Source organism: Bacillus rossius, chromosome 7 (genome assembly GCF_032445375.1).
Source record: "Bacillus rossius redtenbacheri isolate Brsri chromosome 7, Brsri_v3, whole genome shotgun sequence".
In the NCBI taxonomy this organism is placed as follows: domain Eukaryota; kingdom Metazoa; phylum Arthropoda; class Insecta; order Phasmatodea; family Bacillidae; genus Bacillus; species Bacillus rossius.
Genome location: NC_086335.1, coordinates 36,557,170 through 36,581,159, shown reverse-complemented (window position 1 = coordinate 36,581,159; position 23,990 = coordinate 36,557,170). Strand labels below are relative to the sequence as shown.

The following is a 23,990-nucleotide window of genomic DNA, read 5'->3' as shown; positions in this document are numbered from 1 at the left end:
ACTATAAATTCCTCATTTCACAAAAATAATAATTTTCTTAGTTCCTTGCTGTCTGAACATACATCTAGATTCTGCATAAGATTTATTTTAAAACAACAAGTATTCATAAAATTAAATGTAAAACTTTTATCTGGTTTGTTCTCACAGGAACCTTCAGAGGCTCGAGTTCTCAATTCTAAAAAAATTGTTCTGTTAGTGAAGCTCTCTTTACAAATTAAATTACTGTTCTTAGTTTCTCAGTATTCGTTAAACAATGTGCAAATTCTGGATAATTATTATTATTTTTTTTTTTTTTTCGGTTTCCGTTTATTACCATACTTCTTTCGTTTTTCAAAAAAAATTAAGTGTCCTTACAGTGTTTCAATTAATTAAACTCTTATCTCGTGAAGGTTGGTGCAACTCCTCGAAGTCAGTGTTGTCGAGAAGAGTAGCTCCCTGGGCTGGCCATCAGCAAACACCACTCAACTCCAACAGCTACTGGACTGGCTTCCAGGGCAGCTCACAACTTCTCCCCACATCTGCTTCGGAGTTGTGCCATCCTCATCACGAACAGATTACAATTCTGAAACATCATCAACAGGCATTACCATCACGCCTGACAAATACAAAACTAACTACTAAACTGCAATCGATGGGCAAGGATGCAAACACACAAAAAAATAAAATTAATTAATTCAACTGCTAACATAAAGTATCCCACCCTTAGCATAATCTAATCAGGCAAATAATTTGATAGGAAAAACTTAAGGAAGGGAAACATGACCTCCAATGATTTTCCCTAACTCTTGAGTCTTGATCTTCTCTATACAGCAAATAGTCCCCACGAAGTAACTGGGTTGAAGGTCAGTTCACATGACCCACCCATAACCTCTTCTACTCTTCTTTTCTTCTGGGGGCAACCACAATGCCCACCAATCTCTCTCCATGGTGCCGAACCAGCTATCCCATGAGAGTAAACAACGTAGTCAATAGAAGCGCAGAGGGGAAACACCAATCTCTGGCTTGTCGAGTCATAAAACTGCTTTATCTTCTTCTTCTTCTGAGTAAAAATATCTGACTAACCTTGCTTCTATTCTTCCAAACAGTAAAAGTTCATCAGGTATCTTCATGAAAGAAACATTCTAACTAATAATTCTTCATTTTTCTTCTTCTTTATTTCTGTTAGTTGTAATAGAAGGCCATGTTAGGGAGGTTATAGGGAAAAAGAGTGGCCAATTCCCACCCCATCACCCACCTAGATCATGACTAATTAACTTTTAAACTTTCTATTTCAAACAAATAAAAAAAAACATTTTTTTTTATTCAAACTTTTAAACTATAATTACTTTTACTTCATAACCTCAAAAGCTAATCAATAATTCTAAATGAAATTGTGATTTACTGCATCCTTGTTCCATCCGATCTGTTTGTTTATAACCTTTCTTGTAAAGTATAAAATTTTCAAACATTACTAATTCAAAAAAAAGTAAATTCTGGTGTCCTTCGAGTTACAATTAAATTTACTATTTCTTAGCTTGAAATAATTTAAGTTTTCAGAACTATTTCATTGTCTAATTCACAACACTTAAAAATCAACTCAAAACAACAAATCATCAAAATCAATAAGATCATCTGACCTACCTATCAGTACTGTGAACTTGAACTGTTCGTACACATTTATAATAAGCTATTGTATTTAAATTCCAACCTAAATAAGGTTTAAAAAAAAACTACTAATCCCTCTGTAAATTAAGAAAATTAACTTTAAAAATTAAACTTAATGTATTAGTTCTTTTTGACAGCTACCACAACTCACTAGTTCCATTACATTACTATAACCTAAAAAGTTCTGTAAATAATGTTTATAACAAAAAAAAACTCCAGTTACTGTCTTCCATAAAAAAAAATAAAACTTTACATGACCTTATTAATCTCCACTTGTAAGTCCATGGCTGCCAGCTTTCTCTTCTCTTGAATCTTCAGTCTTGGCTCTTGTTTCAGTGATCTTGTATCTTGTCTCTCGAACTCTTGTCATCTTGTAAACTGGACTGCTGCTCAGCTCATCTTAAGGAATCTGTAACAGTTTCAAAAATACATGTTAATTTAAATTACATAATTCCTGTTCTTTGGTCCTAAAAAAAAATTGTATTATTAGTACACATTACCCTGAAACAACATTATTATTCATTGTTTATTACTTAAAAAAAAAATGCTTTACCATAAAATCCTTTTTTGTTCTTTTCATTAGGCCTATTTATTTTCCTTCTTCTTAATTAAATTCTGCTTCAAATGTTAATCCTAACTTAAGACCTACCATCTATTTATTATTCATTACCTACATTATTTATGTTACCCTAAAATTCCCATAAGTTTCTAATACTTCCTATCAAAGACATTCTCTCTAAAAAAAAATTTACTTGTGACTCTTAACTTAACAAACTTAAAAAAAACTTTTACACTAGACTTAACTTATTATTCATTCTTAGTTACTAAATTTCTATATGTAAACTTTAGTACTTACAAACAAAAACTGCCTATTTCTCTCTACCTCTTAATCTCTTTCAATTATTACAATAATAATGTTACCTTGCATCTTTAAACTTTCTTCTTTTCAATTAAATTAGACATCTCATAACAATAAAAATTCTGCCTATACTCTTCTTATGGGTGTCCAACCCAACAACAAAATTTCAAATTCTCAAGTTTCCTTATATTTAAATTATGCAATACAAATAACCTCTGTGGTGCCTGTACCCTTTTAGGCCTACCACCTTCTCCTCTCACAGCATGACAACTCTTATTCCTCGGGGTCTGTATTCACTGTTCCAAATCAAATATCTCAAATAAATTAAAAACAAATTTATTATTTTAAGAAAACAAAAATTTACATTGACTTTACTATGGAGCCTGGAAATCTCAATGTCCCACAGCAGCTAACATGACTAAATCCCATGGAACCCCAGGTTTACATAACCTGTGCCCAAAAATTTAAGCATACCAGGCTTTCTCTGCACTGGTTTTACAGCATCACACACTATTTAGGGCCCCTGATCTGCCATCAGTCCCAAGGAGTTTTCCCACAACCCCTCTCTACACAAGCGCCTACCGCATTCCTCTCAATTGGCTATCGGTTTTACGGCATTCTTTTGGGATCCGACCATCAAGTTAGGGCTAATCGAACACTAAACCTCCATACTTCCAAACTAATGTAAATCAATTAAATTTTCTCTGTAATTTCTTAAAATCCAAATAAAAATTATTCAAACATGCCCAAGAAACTTTCAAAAAAAAAAATTCATAATCTTATCTTCAAACCCTTAAAATAAAAATAAATAGATTACTCTGTTTTCTCCTTAATAACTGTAAACTGTCAACAAATATTATGTCGTAAATTTAACTATGCTTACTGACTCTTAATCAAAAAATCTCATTTGTCCTAATTAATAAACAACCGATTTCCTTAAAATCTCACTGTATCTCTCACACTCAAACTCCACTGGCTGAATATCTCAATAAATTCAAAAACAATTATCTAAACTCTTAAAGAAATTCCTCCCCAATTATTCAAATTACTTCACATTATTTTATTTCATTACTTAAAACACCTTACTCAAAAAAATTAATTAATTCCCTTCCATTATTATTTGACCAGAAAAACTTTCTCATTAATTAATTTATTAAAATTCAATTTCACATTAGGCAAGTACACTAACTCTCTACAGCAATGTTTCTCATTTCCCTCCTTCCTAACTGAATCCAATCTTACTTAACCTCCAGGGAATTTACCTCACAAAATAACCAAAAATTTCACTGTAGTGCCTATCTGCTATAGGCCCACTACACAACAAGGGATTCTAACCCCACCAACAAACTTCATTGAAATGGTACCCTATCCCATACAGGATAGCCACTTCGGTACTACCATGGGGAACTCCTGCCCCAAACTACTCACAACTCTCAGGATTCTCCTGACCCTTAATTCCGTAGTCAGCCCATCTCCTATGGTCTGCGCTACAATTCCCTTTCTTCCCAGGGACACAACACCTCACCTTAGGGTCCCTCGCCCTAATGAAAACATTAATTTTGTCTCTCTGTTCTTTTGGAGTAAATTCCCTCTACACACAAAATCTAGCCTTCCCAGTTTTCTCAATGCTTATCGATTTTATAGTGTACCTCCTTAATAATGTTTACAAATCCCAAAAAAATATTTTTAAAACCGAGGTAGAATTTAACTAACAAAAACATAAACAACTTACAACGAAACACTTCTAGCCTATACATCATACACTTCTTAAATTAAATTACTTACATACTGAAAGTTCCTCTTCTCCTAAAACACACTTAAATTTAAATTTATTTAACCAATAGTCTATTTTCTTATCGCTAAGTTACCGTACAGCTGATCAAAACAAGGTCACGGCCTGTCCACGTCTCCGTATGAGCCCGTGACGTCACCGAATTCCATCAGGTGCGCCAACCCTCGCTTGCGGTTCCTCCGTTCTCCGCTAGGTCTCAGCACCTCCCAGTCACGTGTTCACTCTGCCACGTCCACTGACGTGTCGTTCTGAAACAACTCTCAACATTTTTCTAATTAAAACAAAACATCACTATAAATTCTATAACTCTCTTTTACATAAACTCTCGTTTTCTCTTTAATTCCTTTCTAACGTTTATCCTTCCCTCGACTGATTTAATTCGTACGTCTCGTCTCCTACGCGCACGAAAACAAAACAAACTTCTCTTGAAAATAATTCCTATTTACGACAAAAAACTTTATTTTAAATTATAATTCTCTTAACCTACAATCTTAAAATGAACTTCAATTAAATTAAACCACTTGCATTATCTCTAATAAGCATTTAACTTATAACGTATTCTCCTCACGTAATAATCCCCGATATAAATCTACAATAAATTCAACGACTTAAAACAACTTATCACTATAAACTTTATCCTTACAAGTATCCTCAAATAAACATCTGTTACGTCAAAAAAAAAATCTCAAAGACTTCCTCCACTATAGACTAAAATTCCGTAATCCTCTCCTCAAGTAAACTCTTAATAACCTGCTATCAGAAGCTGAAACTAACTTAATAATAAACATAAAAATCTACCTCTCTCTCTCTCCAGAAATAGAACCTATCCGGCGAACTCTACCATTTCTGTCACGTGGCACCTAGCCGGTGCCACCACCATTTCTGTCACGATTCACCTTCAGAGGGGGGGGGGCGAGAATCGTAGCTCTTTACATAGAAACAACTCGCTTGGCATCAACTAGTCTTAACTTCATAAAATACTTTACTGTACCTAGGATCATAGGTTCGTCATCCCGTACAGGATGTCTGGTGAGAGCTGAACTAAGGAGATTTTGCAAAATAACATAATACTTAATTAAAATTATTTTATTCTTAAAGTCAAATACTCAACATCATTTTAAAGAACATTTAAATAGCGGGATTACAATTTAAAACAATAATCTCTTTACTTCCTTAACGATTGAACGACCTTACAAGAGAGAGAATGAGAGAACTTCACTAAACACTTCCCTAGTCCTTCCGAATACCTCAAATCATAATTAATACTTAAAATTAAAACAAAGATAAGTCCATACTCACATTTTCCGAAAAGCCTTTCTTGATCGATTACTTTAAAAAAATAACGTAGGGGCCTCTCCTGCCCTTGAAATCCCGAACGAACATTACATTTTAAAAACTATGACGCGTGACCCCTGACGAGGGCCATAGCCTCCGCCCGAAAGCTTGACGACTACATTATGACCTAACTTAAATTAAACGACTCGTGGCCTCTGGCGTCGACCATAGCTTCCGCCCGAAAGCTTGAATTCCTACATCACGAACGAACTAACAACTCGTGACCACAGGTGAGACGCATAGCCTCCGCCTGAGTGAGCCTGAATTCCTACATCACGAACGAACTAACAACTCGTGACCACAGGTGAGACGCATAGCCTCCGCCTGAGTGAGCCCCGAGTCACCAATCACTTGCGCTTAAATTCGCGCGCCCTGCCGCGCCTAGCATAACAAAAGCTCGTTATTGAAGTCAAATTTACTAAACAACTAACTAGAACATCTGGGAAGACTACCCCCCCTCTACCCCAATGTGCAGGCCACACCGCGCGGCTTGTTACGACAGCGCGCCCCAGTAACTGCGGCCAGTGGCTGCGCCAGCGCGCGGCCAAACAAACAAACAAAATTCTGCAAGCCCGCAGCGCGCCGCGCCGGCCCCGTGCCCCAATTACATGGTCACGCCACTTGCGCTGACGAGTGAACAGAGCAGCCAGCCCAGAGTCCCGTCAGTAAAGTCCCTAAATTTGATTTCAACAACCCTGCAAAATTTCAACCCGCGACAATATAAAGGACTTTGGAGGTTGTCCTAGAGGTCAAATAACTCGCGATCCTTTTTTCCGTCACTACGTATATTATTCCCATTTCACAGTTACGATTTAGCAAGCGCAAGCGTGCGTCATCAGGGCGGCCCGGGGCCCTCTCCACGGATATACGCCCAGGGTTAGAGACTGGAAAAATTCGCAGTTTTCATTGACCTTCAGAGTAGACTACACATATTCTTTATTATCAGGCAAATAATGTCACTTAATAATTAGCTGCTGACTTGAGTGTGGTTTCAACTGGTTTGCCTGTGATTCGATACTTCCTTGGTTAACGATTTATAATTGGCCTAGAGAGTCATCCGGGTGAATAGTGAGCCAATAGTAAAAACCAGCTTCAATGTACAGGATGTCCATAAAATAATGTCCCAGTTTCAATGGTATATTATAACAGTTTAATTTAGACTATTTACAACAAATCATACATCAAATTGAAGGTACAATTACCTGATTTGTTTTGCGAATGTTCAATATGTGCACCTTTGGTCAAACGGCACATATCAAAACTCAAGTCCAGTTCTTCCCACAATTTTGTTAACACGACCGGAGTAATGGAAGCAATAGCCTCTTCAATTCTGTGTCTCAACTTTGGCAAATCATTAGGTGGCGGCGGAATATAAACATGATACTTCCCAAAGGAATAAGAAAAAAAAATGCACAGCTTTATGTCAGGTAATCGTGGAGGCCAGCGAAAAAGGGCTTTATCGTCTCGACCATTACGACCAATCCAACGGTCCGGGACTTGTAAATTCAACATCTGGGGCTTCATCTTGTTGCCAAATAAAGTTTACAGGTTCACCCTCTACTAATGGGGGAAATAGCCATTATTTCGCGCTGCACGCGAGAAAACAATGAATAGGCTTATCTGAAATTTTAATTATGACCTTGAGCCAACATTCTACAAAGCTTAACCGTTGATACTATTAAATTTTTTATTACTGGAATTTTCTTTTTACGGACAAACTGTAAATTCTTATGAATTTTCGTCTATCACGAAGTGAAACCGCGAATATTTTTCCTGTCTCTCCAGACGCGGCCCTCCCCTTTGTCGCATCCAGAGCTGCAGCGGAGGAGAGAGGCTGCACCGAGGCTGCCGCCGTCCTTGGCTCGCGGCAAACAAGCAACAAGCCCTGGCGGAGAAAGCGGCGCCGAAGAACACCCGCTGATGAGGCGTCAATACGCCGGCGGATTCATAGACGGGCCCGCGGGAACCCGTCTTTTCATTTCCCCCTCCTTTCCCTCCTCCTGCCAGAACGGTAAAAGATGCACCGGCTGAAACGACTTTTCAAGGCCCCCGCCTACCCGGGCACGCATACCATAGTGCAGAGCTTCAGAACCCCCCTCCCCCCTCCAGCATATTTGATAACTGATCGAGATACAGTATATGAGTGGGGTCTGTTTACGAAAACCTATTTAAAAATACTCTGCGGGTCGATGAGAAATTCTGTTTCTTTTTTTTTTTTTTAAATGTAATTTTAGAAGAGTGAAAAGGGCTTTAAAAATGCGCGTATTCAGAATAATTTTTAGATATGAAACATCCGGTACAGATTTTTGAAGCTCTCAAGGGACTTGCCTAACTCGCCCAATCACGAAACACAGACGATGCTACAGTGTTTTAATTTTCAGGTAGTCTCGGAATCTTTTCGCGAAATATGCATGCCCCTACTCGCCCAATAACAAACATTGGAGGTTGAGCCGTGTCAAAAGAGGTGGATTGTACCGACATTTCGCTCTGCACAGCATAACTCTTTGACCGAAGAAAGCGTTTATGATATAGTTAGGAACAGGAAAAATTCGCGGCTTCAATTGACTCCACGATAGGCTCTATAGTTGTCTACATGCTTGTCCAAATATGACCCGTTCATTGGCCGCTGACTTGCGTGACATGTCAACTGAGAAGTCTCTGATCGGGGACTTCGTTGGTTGAAAGTTTATCATTGGCTAACAGTCCTCCAGTTAACATTCGGTCCAATCGCAGAAGCAGCACCAAGGTAATTTTTTTTTTTTTTAATTCTATCCTATCACGAAATGACTACGAGAATTTTTCCGGTCTTTAATGTTTGGAGACTGGAAAAGTTCGCGTTTTCATTTTGCGATAAGTAAAAGAGTCCCGGCCTCAGTGAAGAATTCAAAGTCATAGGTGTGCTCAACCCACGTTTGCTATCGTATTTGCAGAGACCGGAATAATTCGCGTATTCATTCGGCGATAGCCTAAAATTAAAATACATATACCTCTTAGATGATTTTGCTATTGGCTTACTGTTCATCTGGACGAATCTCAACCAATTATAAACCCTCAAACAAAGAAGGATCGAATCACAGACAAACCAGCCGAGACGACTTACAAGTCGGCAGCCAATGAACTTGCATTATTTGCCCAAGTGTACAGGGGAATGTGCAGTCTATCCTGAAGGCCATCGAAACCGCGAATTTTTCCGGTCCCTACGTATTTGTTGATTTCTTACGAGAACGTTTTTGTCCTTGTTAATTGGCACTATCTGATTCGCTTACTTCTTTTATAGCTGAACATCGTTGGCTCGCGGTCATAGAGGGGCGTGTCCAAATAACTGCGGTCCAATAATGAACACAGCGCGATGTGTGAATGTTTTCAGGCTAACTTGCGACTTAATGATTGCGCGAAATTTCCGTATCTCTAGCGATAAGCTGTAATCAGAACACACATCGCTTTGTGCTGCTTCTTGAACTGACTCACAGTTATTATGACTGTCTTTGGGTTGAATAAACAATAGATTGATAATCACTTTCTCCCATGTGAGCAGCTAATGACCGTGTGATATTTTCGTGAGTGTATAAAGGACTGTGGAGTCTATCCTGGAGGTCCTACGGTTTATATGAAACAGGAAAAATTCGCAAATTCATTTCGCGATAGTCTACAATCCAAATACGTTTGCCTGTTGGCTGCTTCAGTGATTGGACAACAGTTTACCTGAAGGACTCTGAGCTAATGAAAAAAAACCTCAACGAAAGAAGTATCGCATCACAAGCACCCCAGTTAACAGGTGTCACTATTCAGGAGCCAATGAGTAGAGATCGGAAAAATTCGCGGATTAATTTCACGACAGCCTGAAATTCAAATAGTTATTTCTCAGTGCTGCCTCTGCTATTGGCTTACAACTCACCTGGACGACTCTGGGCCAGTGAGAAAACCTCAACTGAAGCTGTATCGAATCACAGGCCACTACCTTGGAACACCTTCACAAGACAGCAGCCAATGAGAGGGTGACATTTGACCGTGTGTACGTAGAACTATAAAGTTTATCCTAGAGGTCATCGAACCCGCGAATTTTTCCGGTCCCTACCAATGAACAGGTGTATTTTTCCCGACTACATAGAGGTTCTTGGAGTCATTCTTAGAGGTCGCTGAAACAGCGAAGTATTCCAGTCCCTAATAATGACCCACCACCATGGCCACTGAACGTAAAATGTTAATATGGGGGTTCAAATGGGAAATATTTGTCCCGACGTACATTTTTTGGGCCGTGCAATCCGTAAAGTTCACAAAGAGCGTGACCTCGACCATAGACTTGCCATTGCGGCGAGGGCCGACCATTCGCGTGGCGGTTGAGAAGTAATTAGAGCTCAAGAGCGGCCAATTACAGCCAAGAACGATTTCCTCTGGGAGCAAAGTTCTGCCGGAGACCGCCTTCACGACGAGCAGAGAGACAACAGTATAGTTCTTTTAGTTAGATTTCAAAGAAATACTACCTATTGTAGCCATTACCATGGAGCGGCTTTCGGAAATATTTTTATATAGTTTTTCGTTTCATGGTCCAAAGATCCCAAAACCATCTTCGACTCAATTGTTTATCTTATGTATAGAAAAAATGTTTGTTCGTCTTCTATACGCCCACGCATGGGTGTCGCAACCTGGGGGGGGGGGGCGGGGGGGATTCGCCCCCCCACCAATAATAAGTCTTCAATTTCGTCCCCTCCAATAATATATTTAGTTTCGTAGTTATATTAAAAATATGATTTATGTGATATAACCCATATGTTGCGCATGGTGCATTTAGTCCAATCGTGGTAATGTGAGCACTGTGTTTTTACAAATTTGTTCTCTGAAAATATTTTTTATAAAAAATAAAGTATTTATTGCAACCAACTATAATTAGAATATCTAGGAAATAAAAATGCCTAATAACCACCTTTTTGCACCTTCAAACCCCAATTTTTCCCGGAGGAGGACCCCCGCTTTTATTCCAGGGGATGGATATTCCTCAACAACTAAATCAATTGCAGTTCCCCCCCCCCCCCCCAAAAAAAAAAAAATATATATATATCCTTGCGACGCCCATGCGCCCACGCATCGTTCATCCGATTGAGTTGAAACTTCACACATTTGACCTTCGGAACAAGGGGAAAGGTCACTGTCTAGGTGAGATTCGATAAAATAAAACTTTAAAGCATAATTTAATTATTCCTGGTGAAATCTCGCCATTCCATCGTCGTAGTACAGACCAACCACGAAAGAATGCGGGTTATTAAATGTAGTTCACTCGGCACGTGACAGAGCGTGCGCTTTGCCTGCAATCGGCGAGCTATCGATATCGATATTGGACTATACGAGCGCACTTTATACGTTAATCATCTTAACCAAATATGAATGCGCTGCAGATAAAGACTATAAGATTGAAAACGTCTTTGAAAGAAACTTTACACATCACTAACTTCGTATTTCTGTTAATTAAATAAGTAACCGTTAATATCCTAAAAAAGAATGCTTTTCAACTTTAAAATACATCGTTTTACATGGGAAAATAAGTTAATGGACAACATCTTAAACATGAAAAAATTGGTTGTCTGTAAAGTCGGTTTACGGACGATAGTTTAACGTGACAACGTCATAACAAAACATTGATTAAATTATTGCATACTTTTATGAATAAAATTGTATATTTTTATTTTAATAATAAAAGAATAAATATTTGAAATTATACTAGTAATCAGAGTTTTAAAATGCAAGAATAATTAACCTTTATTGCCGAAATTTTTGTTGTAATAAGCAATGAAAACCACATTAACTTTTCACTTCACTTTATAAACAGTTGACGAAACAGTTCACGTGTAGATGACTTGTAATTAATTTTAAAAACTGGCGTTTAGCTATTAACTTTTCACTTCACTTTATAAACAGTTGACGAAACAGTTCACGTGTAGATGACTTGTAATTAATTTTAAAAACTGGCGTTTAGCTATAAAGTTTAAATATAATTATGAACAAGTTTTCATATAAATAAACTGTAATCAAATATCTATCATCAATTATATGAATCACCATAATTTTTTAGTCAATTGTTACATAACCTATTATTACTGCACTTTATGAACAGGTTTTCATATAAATAAACGGTAATCAAATATCTAACATAACCTAAATACTTGAAATTATACTAGTAATCAGATTTTTAAAATGCAAGAATAATTAACCTTTATTGCCGAAATTGTTGTTGTAATAAGCAATGAAAACCACATTAACTTTTCACTCCACTTTATAACCAGTCGACGAAACAGTTCACGTGTAGATGTAAGTTGTGTGCTGCCGCTGTAACATCGCTGGGTTTTTCTGTGTGTGTCTGTATAGCCGCTGTATTTTTTTTTTTTTTTTTTTTTCAATTTTTTTCTGTTAAGTTTCATCGTAGGGTTATTCTGTTTGCCGTTGTGCACCGTAAATTTTCTTTGTAAATGGAACAGAAATATTCATATAAACTTACATATTTGTTAATTTGTACATTTACATGAAAATAACTGTATTACTACAAAATAGTTTTACCGTTTATGTTTTGTGTTGCCCCAGTACCTCCAATATTTAAAAGTTATTTGTAAACCCTTGTTTGAATAGCTTTCCAGTACCTATTAACTGCGCATATCAAACACGGTAAAACGAAAGAAAGCAAAATTGAATATTTGATCGAATAACTTTACCATGGTTTTAAAAAAAGTTACTGAATGTACACATCAATTGAAGTATAAAATAATTAGCCAATTTTTGTAATTAATACTCAGTTATACCTCGTTATACCGTATTTCAGATGTGCAAAAATAACCAAAGCTATGTGATTTACGTTATAACATCCTTGTCAATTGATTTCCAATATTCTGTGAGTTGTCCGAAGTATTTTTCGTCTTAATTTACTGTTCTTGTTGTTAATGTCTCATCGTTGTTATCCCACTGTGACCATCTGTGCTGAAATAACTTTTGTACCAATTCTTTCTACGTAATTTTCTATGTTTTAAATGTTTTGATGTTCCCTGAGTTTCGCAAGTTTTCTGTATGTTTGCACATTTATTGTCTGTTATTGAAGTTTCTTATGACATACATTATAATCAGCAATAGTGTACGTCCTAAATTATATATATAACTAGCTGACCCGGCAAACGTTGTTTTGCCATATAAATTATTTCTAGGGAATTCCTAGCTGCAGTACCCAGCGCTGCCCGGGCTGAACACAGGGTGAAGGGGACCTTTTTAGAAATCAGATGTAGTTAGTAACTTTTATTGTCTTCTTAATTTGAATGTCAATTGTGCAAAATAATTTATATCACTTTCAGATCCCGACAGACGTTCTGCCAGTGTATAGTTATTTACCTGTATATATCGAAAAATTGGTGGTCTGTATGCAATCTAGACTTTATAAAGCACTATAGAAAAAAGCTGAAAAATAAGAGATTACTAATATTGAAATGATTCCATTATCAAGCTAATGCTCAGCATGCATTACAATGCCTCATTCAGTTTTGTTTTGTAATATGTTTAAAGTAGTTACACATAAACAAATCATCCATTCATATCTCTAAATATATATTTATCTCTATTTACATCTATATATGTATCTCTCTATCTCTATTTATCTCTTTATATCTACATATGTACATATATAATTACCTCCCACTATCTCTATCTCTTCTAAATATAAATCTCTATATAGCGCTATGCATCTATATATCTATTTATCTAACCCATTTCATTCTCTATACCTCGCTCTATCTCAACTTATCTCTCTGTCTCTCTCATTCTCACTCTGTATATATATCACTCTATCTCTGACTCTCTTTTATATTTAAATAAATTGTGTCATGCATGTGCACTTATACAACAAAAACAGACGAAGTGCCGTTATATAATATGAAATAAACACATTTTTTTGAAACGATTTGTGCTCCAACTATTGCAAAATAGTTATACCGTCTGAGAAACCTTCACGGGCATGCGCATAACAACTCACCAAAATTGCATCGCAATTGGATGAATGGTATAGGGACATATACGGCACAAACAAACGAAAATTAAAGACATGACAAACGCATCAAACGATGGTGCGTTTAAAATTCAAGGCAACTAACGCTATCTATTGACGAAGTTAAGAACAAAACTGTTATGAGCGCCTTTATTTTGCTAGCTGCTGCGAGCTCCACTAAGCGGGCTGGTCTCACCAAGGAGAAAAATGTGAATTTGCCAGACCTTACTATGTGTATGATCGTGTGGCAGACATAAAGAAATGACACTCACTCACTATTTGTATGTCTATGACCTATGATTTTTTTTGTTATAAAATGAAATTATCACTTTTTCACTCCCTTAGGGATGGCATTTCATATTAATATGTGGTCTATGAGTTAATCCAGGTAATGAGCTCGCTGTAGGCGGGGAAGGTTGATCAAGTGTTAATTGATCAGCTATCGACCGGGGTTGAAAAATATAAAAATACTAGCTAAACCCGGCCACGCTTTGCTGTGGCACAGTTTAATATTAATTCATTGTTTAATTTAATATTTTACTGTGCATGGCTGTGGAATGTAATAGAAGAAATAAAAATGTGTTTAGCTTAAATATTTTTATTGTAAAGCTAATGGAAGGACTACATTCCTTGTTTTCCCATTTTTTGCATAAACATATAGATCAGATGGTTTACCGACTCTGGAGCACCCGACATATAACTGTCCATGAGAGAAGCATTCATTTTCTAAATTCAAACCGCACACTTGCAAAGATTGTCCTTGTGCTTTATTGATGGTCATAGCGAACGCAAGGCGTATTGGAAATTGAAGTCGTTTGAACTCGAACGCCATATCTGTCGGAATAAGTGGCATTCGTGGAAGTAATACGTCTTCACCTTTATGAAGTCCAATCAAAATTGTTGCTTCAATAAGATTATCCATTAATTTTTTAACTACTAATCGTGTACCATTACATAATTTAGGCTGACAGATATTTCGAAGCAATATAATTGGCACACCAATTTTCAAATTCAAAATATGTGGTGGTAATCCTGGAACATCGAGTGAATTGAGAAATTCCGTTGGAAAGTTCACTGCTTCATTTTGGTGCACTACTGAATCAATAGATTTGTATGTCATTGTTTCACCTTCGATTCTGTTTATAATACTATTGTTCATATCGTGTACGTCAACATTTTTAGCCGCTAGAATGGCTCTTTCGCTCAACCATGCATGATTTTTGAATTTTGTTTCGATGTTTTGGAATACCTTGTCTACTAATTCCTCTTTTGAATCTACGATGTTGCATAAATCAGATGATAAGCTGAGTTTTCCTGTTTCTGGATTTGTAGGTACAGTGCCGTTACCAACTTCAATTAATTGTCTTGAAAATATGACTGCTGTTGGATCGTTCTGAAGTTTAACTCGCATATTCGTGGTTAAATGCATTTTTTTTTACTGTGCTCCAAAAATTTGAATATTTTTTAATTTAAACGTATTTTTATCAATAGAGTCGAAAGAATATACTTTCAAATTAAATAAAGTTTTTTATTCTTTCTTGAAATATATATATATATACATATTTGTGTAAATTATAGTCATTAAGGCACAATGGTCGAGTAGCCTGATGTGCTTGAACTTCGACAATATGGTACAGCACCGTCGAGCGTGGTCACAACTAAGTTGGGTGACCATGATATTTAGTTATAGAAACTTTTTTTTCCGACTTTTCCGGTGGATTTTCCCAAACTTTTATTTCATATAAACACTCTTCTGTTAAGATGCAATGTTCTGTAAAAATTTCAATCCAAACCATCGTATACTTTCCGAGTTTTGCGGCCAAATACATACGGAAGCTAAATTTTTATATATATAGATATTAAAAATTAAGGGTTGATGATAGAAGGGTGGAAATTTAGGGTTGTATGTATTTTCTAATGCCACATTATAAAAAAAATAAAATAAAAACTTTTGTCCAAAAATTTAAAAAAAAAATGTTAGGGGTGGACTACCCCTAACATTTAGGGGGATGAAAAATAGATGTTGGCAGATTCTCATAGATACCGGATAAGCACAAAAAATTTCATCAAAATCGGTCAAGCCGTTTCGGAGGAGTATGGCAACGAAAACTGTGACACGAGAATTTTATATATAAGATATATCTCCCCAATTGCAAGAACAATTAAAAATTAAGGGATTTATTTGGTATTTTAAAAATATATATAAAATAAAATAATATATTATTTTGTAATAATCTCAAAATATCAAGTGTAGTATGTATGGAGAATTTAATTTCATAACGAAATTATTATACATACTTAAGTTGTTAAACTGAAAGAAAAGGTTCGAACATAATAATTTAAAATAACAAATTTAAAAGAAAAGTGAAATCACTTGTTGTATTTTTTACAAAATATTTTTTTGGACGAAAATAAACATACACAACCATTAAATTAACTTTTGATACTGTAATAACATGTTTTATACTATTGCACGTAGAAATATTACACATCCAAAATAAAAACAACGAATTCCAATTTTTGTTACAATTAAAATTACAAATAATTAAATAGCGATGTCACTGCGATGTGCACAAATATTAAATAAATAATTTCTGTAGTTGTGTCCTCAAAGAAGTTCATGTTTAGTAATCCCGATGATTTAATTGAGTTTCTGAGGGTTTCATTGTATAAAATAAAATATTTATTCTCCTGCTTAACCTTGATGTAAACTACTATCAAGAATTCTGTACTCAGGAGTACTGCACGTTCCAATAAAATATAGTTGTATTCAAATAATGTACATATTTCTAAATACGTAAGCAAATCTCACAAAACTAATGACACCTAAATTATTAGTCTTCAGAATCTTATCGATTAAAGGTCAGTACTATATTACCTAAAATTTCGACACTATTATTGATTTAGTACTTAATTTAAGATTTTGAAAATGCCTATTTGCAAACAGTTGTTTGAATAGGTTTCCCCCAAAAGTGAAATAACGAGGTTAACTTTTATGTGGCTTTAAAACCAAATAAATGAATTGTTATACAAAAACTTTATAACACATACTTTAACTAAACAAACTCTTTTTATATCTAACATTTATTTCAAAATAACTTTACCATCGACAGTGCAAGCTCTTTACATATTTTTTTACTAGTCTATAGTTCTATATAATGATTGTACAGCGGGACTGTAAGTTTGTTGAATATAATTGCCAGACTATTTATACAAATTATATTTCACTGTTATGAAATTACATAATTCATTCTGAACGAACAACAAAAGAATACATAAATTTGTTCGTTACCGAGGTTAGATGTTACTACAAGTATGGCACGTGTTATTGTCACACGAAACTACAGTAAACTCGTGGAATAACATCATGTCAGTGTTAAGAAGACTGCTGATTGTCGCTCTACCGCTCTGGTTCTGGGGTAGAGCGCCTGCCTTGTGACTTGTAGGACCCGGGTTCGCGCCCCGGCTCCTCCAAGGCAGATTGCCCAGACAAAATGGTGGCATTTTCTCTGGTAGGAATACAATCCCTTGTAACAAGTTAGTCTACCAAAGAAACGGTGGGCGGAACATAAAAAAACCTTCCAGGTGGCTTCCAAATGGGGAGCCCGTTTCTTTTCTTGGGCTCCCCATGCGGTGGCCATTCTGAGGGTTTCTCCGGGGAAACGGAGTTTTGCAAAAATATATATATTTTTTTTGTTTTGTAGCGTTTTAGTTTTTAGTAACTGTAGCATTATCATTCCAACATGTTATAAATAAAGTTTAAACAAATATTTCAAAAATTAAAAAAATATTTTGTTTTTGTACATAAAATATTCTAATTAAGTGGGTATCAGTCATTGAGTTGTTGTATACTGATGTTGTGTGTATATAATTTCTTGATGTATTATTGACAGTTAAATTTTAGTCACAAATTATTGACCAATACCTCTGTTATGTAGTGGTTTTTTTACACGAAAAAAATATTTTTAGGCTCGTGAATTTTGTTCCTAAATATATTATTTATGATAAACCACGTAGTTTTCAATCAGTTAAACACGCAGTATTATTTGTATGTGTATATATATACATATGTTTTAATTATCTTACAAATAGACGCTTTGCCGTCAAATTTGCAAATACAATTTCAATTTCATGATATTAGGTGTTCCGCAAAGTAGTTGTTCATCTTAACTACTCTTTAATATTTTATAAATTATATTCCAACTGTAAAAGGAAATATGTTTGTAAATTTATTCACCAAGATATTTCAGCTGTCTAGATCTGGTTTTCAAGTTAACAAACGTCTCTGAATTACTATAGCATTTATTGTTTTGTATAACATTTAGTAAAAAAACTAATTTCAATTAATTAGAATTATCACATAGTAAGAAATGACATTAAACGTTATTGATGAAGTAGAATATTGTGTCGTAATTTGGAATTAAATAACTAATTTTGATTGCAATAGAGAATTGAAAGAATGCAAAAAAAAATCTTAATTTAATATTTTAGGCTTTAAAATTCCTTCTAAATATGCTTCAATCCTATATGAATTTAACTTGCATGTTCTATTTATTAGACGTTCAATCAGTGATACACATTGTATTATATACGTTTTATTACCATTATTACCGAGTATTCTATACACTACTTCGAGAGCAATGTCGCTGTACTCTTTCCATAGAGTGTATACGAAAATATGGCAGAATTCCATCTCGTCCTTTGAACGTATGGCAGTTTGCCGTTATAGTACTTTTCCGCCTTTTTCGAAGAGGCCAGGCGGAATACATCCATTATGGTAGTCTTCCATTATGGTACCTAGTCTTCCGCGCCCCCGTGTCATGTAGTACACATGCTATCTGCTAGAATGTGTTGCCGTCATGTTTGTTTAATTCGTAGCCACTAGAATGCAGTATTATGTATTAACAGAAAGTTATGTCTCATGGTATCCACCATCTAAAAATTTGGACGCCATTTTGTAAATTCGTATTTATTGACCTATAAATTCGGGAAAAATTTCAATATTCATAAAAAAAAACACTTATTAAAATAATGATTGAGTCGAACGATATCCATCCTCGGTTCTAGCCTTGATTGATGAGAAAACAATATAATTTCAGGTAAAATAATACTAATTTAATTAAAATTATCATTAAGTTACAGGTTAAAGAAAAAATTCTACAAATACAAACAAGTAAATTACTAGCGTTTCTTAGAAGGCAAAATGAGTCATTTGCAGACCTTGACATGTGTTTTCGAGTCAGTTATATCTTTGAATATATATACTGTATAGAAGTCGCCAGCCCAGGTTAAAATTTCTAATACGGTTTTGAGGTAGTTGGTTGATTCACCGCCGCAATCGCCACCATCTCTAGGGCATCGACTTGTGGTGGTCCCTAGCGGACAAGTGTCCAACTCTTCAAACAGCCCTTCCCCCTCCCGTTGAACGACCTCGAGCTGCAGTGAATGATAGATGAGGGGTGCGGGGAATGACAGCGGGTGACAGCGCTGCGCTCTAACGTGTAAATAACAACTAAGACGATACAGGGCGTTACGGCAGCGTACTACAGCGGTGAAGTTCCCAAGCTGCTCATCATACGCTTCTGAAAAACGTAGAGTAAATCCTATCCACTCGCGACTTCTATACAGTATATATATTCAAAGGTTATATATAACAGTTGATTAACCAGGCATGTCTATTCAGTAGCCAGGCACATCCAGTCGCTGGTTAAGGCACATTCAGTCCGTGGCCATGCACGTATTTGACGGCCATGCACGTATATTCAGTGGTCAGTCATTTATTTAGCGTACAGCTATAAAAGCAGTAATGTAGGTATATGCTGTGATAGATTTGCGAATAATTTGGCCCAACGTGCAGAGTAGTGGAAAGAAAATCTCATTCATTAAATGAGATTGACGTGAATGCGTTCTGGGAAGGCGTACTTAGGCTATGCGGGAGATGTTGTCCATCAGGGTTAAAACATTTTCATATTGCATATTTCCGTTTTTTGTGGTTCAGTAGCAAGGTGTGGCCGAATACAGTTTATATTGCAATTTACGCCAATAGACACATAAAACCAACTGAGATCTATTTCTGAAACATAGATAGAAAACATTGCTAATTTCACATGTTTATTGTTCAGAAAATTTGGTGATTTCCTAAGGTGCAGCTAAATATGGTTTATGTGAGATTCAGTCAATTAATAGCTCAAAAAATTTGAATCAATTTTAAAATTTTGTACTGAAAAACGCTTCAGCCTAACATTTCTTGATCATCATCGAATGAGAGAATTCTGTTCTATGATTCAGCGAAAACGACAGTCTTTGTTCTAAAAGCAGCACGCAAAGAAAGTACACAGTAATATCACAGAAACTGCATTAACCTTGCCCATGAACATTATGTTGCGTGATATCATGCGTACTTAGCGTGTTATGGGGATTACGAAGTGTGCCGTTAATTACGCATTGATAAGTGTTTACATAAGAGATAAAAAAACAATAGCTGCTTATGATGAGATACCTATTCTTAAAGCAATGATTACATGTAACCCAATTTTCCTTATTTTCAATTACGTAGTTCGTACTTCACATCTGTTAATATAGTCCCATGTTGCCAGGTAGTTTGTAAAAATGACAAACTAAGTGAACTCAAGCAGGAAAAAAAGTGGCTTTTAGTCTTGAGAATTGGGAACTACAAAATCGTTTCATAGTTTTTTTTAATGCTCAACTTCATGTTTCAGTTATACATAATTTCGGTGGAAAACATAAGTAAATATCTCATTTCTTGTCTGATATTTCCACTTTAACCGTTTTATTAATCGATTTTATGGCGGAAATATTTTACATTTCGTACCATACAATTGGTATTTTCTTTCCTTGAGGAAAAAAGCCACTTTATAGAACAATAACATACCTACATAAATGCATGAGAAATAATTTATTTTGATGATTGTAACAAAAAGTATTAAAAAATGTGGGGAAAATATCCAAAGAACGGAATGTAATGAAATTCAATGAATTTGTTTCCATTTAGGAAACAAAGCATAGACTAAAATTTACTTAAATATATTAGCCCAATACCAACGGTGAACTTAATAATCAACTTGTGTGATACATTGTGTTTAGTTGATGCTAAAAATAACTAATAGAATAATACTTTTAAAATATTTCAAAAATATGTTTACAAAATTAGAGTATTTTATTATAAGGCAATTAAAAATGTATAAAAATTCTTGGTAAGACAGATGAAATACAACAATCGTTAAATATTGAACAATTTTATTTATAATACATATAATTAAAATAATTACGTAATATTTCTATGAAAGATATTTTAACTATGTACAACACATGGCTATTTTATTTTTGAATATATTAATACCTTTTTCAAAGTAATACTGAGTATTTCTTACAAAAATTAGTGCATAATTTTATATGGTGCATATTTATTATAAACCATGGAAAATATAGCTAATCGAATATTCAACAATCTGACTTCCTTTTGTGGTATCATGTTACTTATGTGCGCAGTTAAAACTGGAAAACTATTCAGGTAACTGTTTACAAATAACTTTAACATTTGGAGGCACTGAAACAACACAAAGCATAAATTTCCGGGTAATAATCCGAACCCAGTATTATCATACAGTGGTTTTCCATGAAAAAGTACAAATTTATAAATATCTGTAATTTTACACGAATATTTCTGTTCCATTTACAAATATATATATATATATATATATATATATATATATATATATATATATATATATATATGTGTGTGTGTGTGTGTGTGTGTGTGTGTGTGTGTACAGTGTTCGAAGTGTTTGCTTGCAAGTAAATTTTATGCTTAAAGAAGTTTCACTTGGAAGTTTTGAAATGCACGTATTAAAAAACAGTCGCTGGCTACGCTCTGTGCGAGTGCTGTTCTCCAGCATAGCAGCTGCCATCTTGTTTGTTTACATTCAGCTTCCGTACGCGATGCACACGTGTCCTTGCGAAAGCAGTGCGACTTTGATTGTCGCCATACTCAGCCTCAAAAGAACAGTTGGTTATTTCCTTTTTGTTTTGGCATTACTGTTGTTAAAGAGATCTTCCTGTTAATTTTTTTTTTTACCATCATCTCCCTTGAATTTGTTGCTGGGTGACAAATGCTATCACAAGGTATTCACCAAACGCTATTTTCAAGCTGTGAATAGTCACGAAATTGATTATACCTGATTATGAACGCTTGCGTGACCTTTTATCGCTTTTATCTGTTTGAGAAAATTTTGAGATGATACATAAAATGTAAGAGCTATCGTTACTATACAGTGGAAGCTCTCAAACAACAGTAATGACAATAAAATAAAATGATCAAAATGACTAGCAAGACCGAGCACTAATTACTTCGTTGTAGACAAGATGTTAAGCTCAACAAAAAAAAAAAAAAAAAAAAAAAAATTAGGTGCGTGGTCGCTACGCGTGTTACAAGTGGATATTCACAGATGGCCTGAAAAGAAACATGTGCAAGTATATATGTACTTATATACTTGCGCAACCACGCAAGTGTGCCAAATTGTAAACATGCTCTCGTGAGCGCCTTCCTTTACCATCGATCGATCCAGATTGTTACGCTTTCGTTGCGATCCGATGACGTCATGTCCACGGCTTACTACATCGTTAACACACACAAACTGGACTTATTATATAAATGATCAATTTTCTTCAGTGGTGGGTACAGGAATTTTTTTCGTAGGGAGGGAATTCGAAAGAAAAAAAAAATAACGTATTTTAAAATTCGAACACATGTATTCAGAAATCTTGCAATAACGCTGACACGTGGTATGGAAAGAGGTGTATCTCACACAGTTGAGATCGCAGGTGTTGTAACAGAGCCTTCCCTTGCTGTCGGGCCGCGGACCGGTGAGGCCTGGTACTCCCGCGCGCAGACGTGACGGGGCGCAGCTACGCGCCGCCGCGCGGATCGGTTCCGCGAACTGCATGCCGATCGCTCGAGCAGGTCACGTCCTGTCGCGTCCTGCCTCGCCGGCAGCGTGGTCCACCCGCTACCCGCGTCACTGGGAACCACACATAACTTAGAAAGTCACAACTTAGAACTGTCATAACTTAGAAAACTTGGAAAAAATCCACGTAACTTAGAAACACACAACTTAGAACTGTCATAACTTAGAAACACGTAACTTAGAAACACGCAACGCGGAACCACACAACTTAGAAACGTCATAACGTAGAAAGTCATAACTTAGAACTATCACAACTCAGAAACACACAACTTAGAACTGTCATAACTTAGAAACACGTAACTTAGAAACACGCAACGCAGAACCACACAACTTAGAAACTTCATAACGTAGAAATTCACAACTTAGAACTATCACAACTTAGAAACACACAACTTAGAACGGTCATAACTTAGAAACATGTAACTTAGAAACACGCAACGCAGAACCACACAACTTAGAAACGTCATAACGTAGAAAGTCATAACTTAGAAAATTCTAAGTTGTGTGTTTCTATGTTATGACAGCACCCCGCGTCACTCAGCTGTGCGCTTACAAGTCGTCACAGGGGGCGACGGAAGACTACCATAATGACAGTATTCCGCCTGGCCTCTTCGAAAAAGGCGGAAAAGTACTATAAGTCCAAATGACGAGACGGAATTCTGCCATATTTTCTTACACCCTCCATGGAATGAGTACAGCAGCATTGTCCTCGAAGTAGTGTTATAGAATACTCGGTAGGTAGCGCTGTCAACCCTCTAGCTGTTTCTCAAGTTAACTTTAAAGCGTACGGCTAGCGCTTCAGACGGTGATAATTGCAATAACAAATCATATCCGGATCACGGACGAGCACTATATTCTTATTACAACGATTAAAAAAAAAAAAAACATGTGGTACCTAGTATTCTATTCTGCCAAAATTTCTTATACATTTTACGGAATGAGGAAAACGGCCTCACTCGTAAAATTGTAATGTAACTAGCATCATAGAATTTAAATTTTGCATACTGGAATAATTGAAGTAATTGTAGATCATTATTTAATGAATGGAGTGCAAATCAAACGCAAATATTCAAGGGTTTTCTTATGTAATGTTTTCATTTTTAGAGTGACAGAACACAAAAAACTCATATATTAATATTTTAAAAGTCCATATTAAATAATTTAAAGTCTACAAAATGTGTTTTTAAGATGCTGAAATGCGAGGGAAATATTTTTGTGTAGTGTAGTTTGTTGGCACAGGGCAAGCAGCACTGGCGCTCTAGGGGAGACATATGCTCGTACATTTCGAATGTTGATGGGCTTTGCACAGGCTCTGCTGAAATTTAAGTATTTTTTATATTAGAAAAAAATATCCTGCTTCATTAA

The 23,990-nt window shown here is 35.7% G+C and overlaps 1 long non-coding RNA gene across 1 annotated transcript; it reads right to left on the bottom strand.

The window, feature by feature from the left end:
- Positions 1-281: 281 nt before the first annotated feature.
- Positions 282-6,339, bottom strand: LOC134533818 (uncharacterized). Its single transcript, XR_010075397.1, has 2 exons — positions 4,289-6,339; positions 282-2,053 (listed from the first exon to the last, which is right to left on the bottom strand). It is a non-coding gene; the product is annotated as an uncharacterized LOC134533818 (long non-coding RNA).
- Between the last annotated feature and the right edge of the window lie 17,651 nt (positions 6,340-23,990).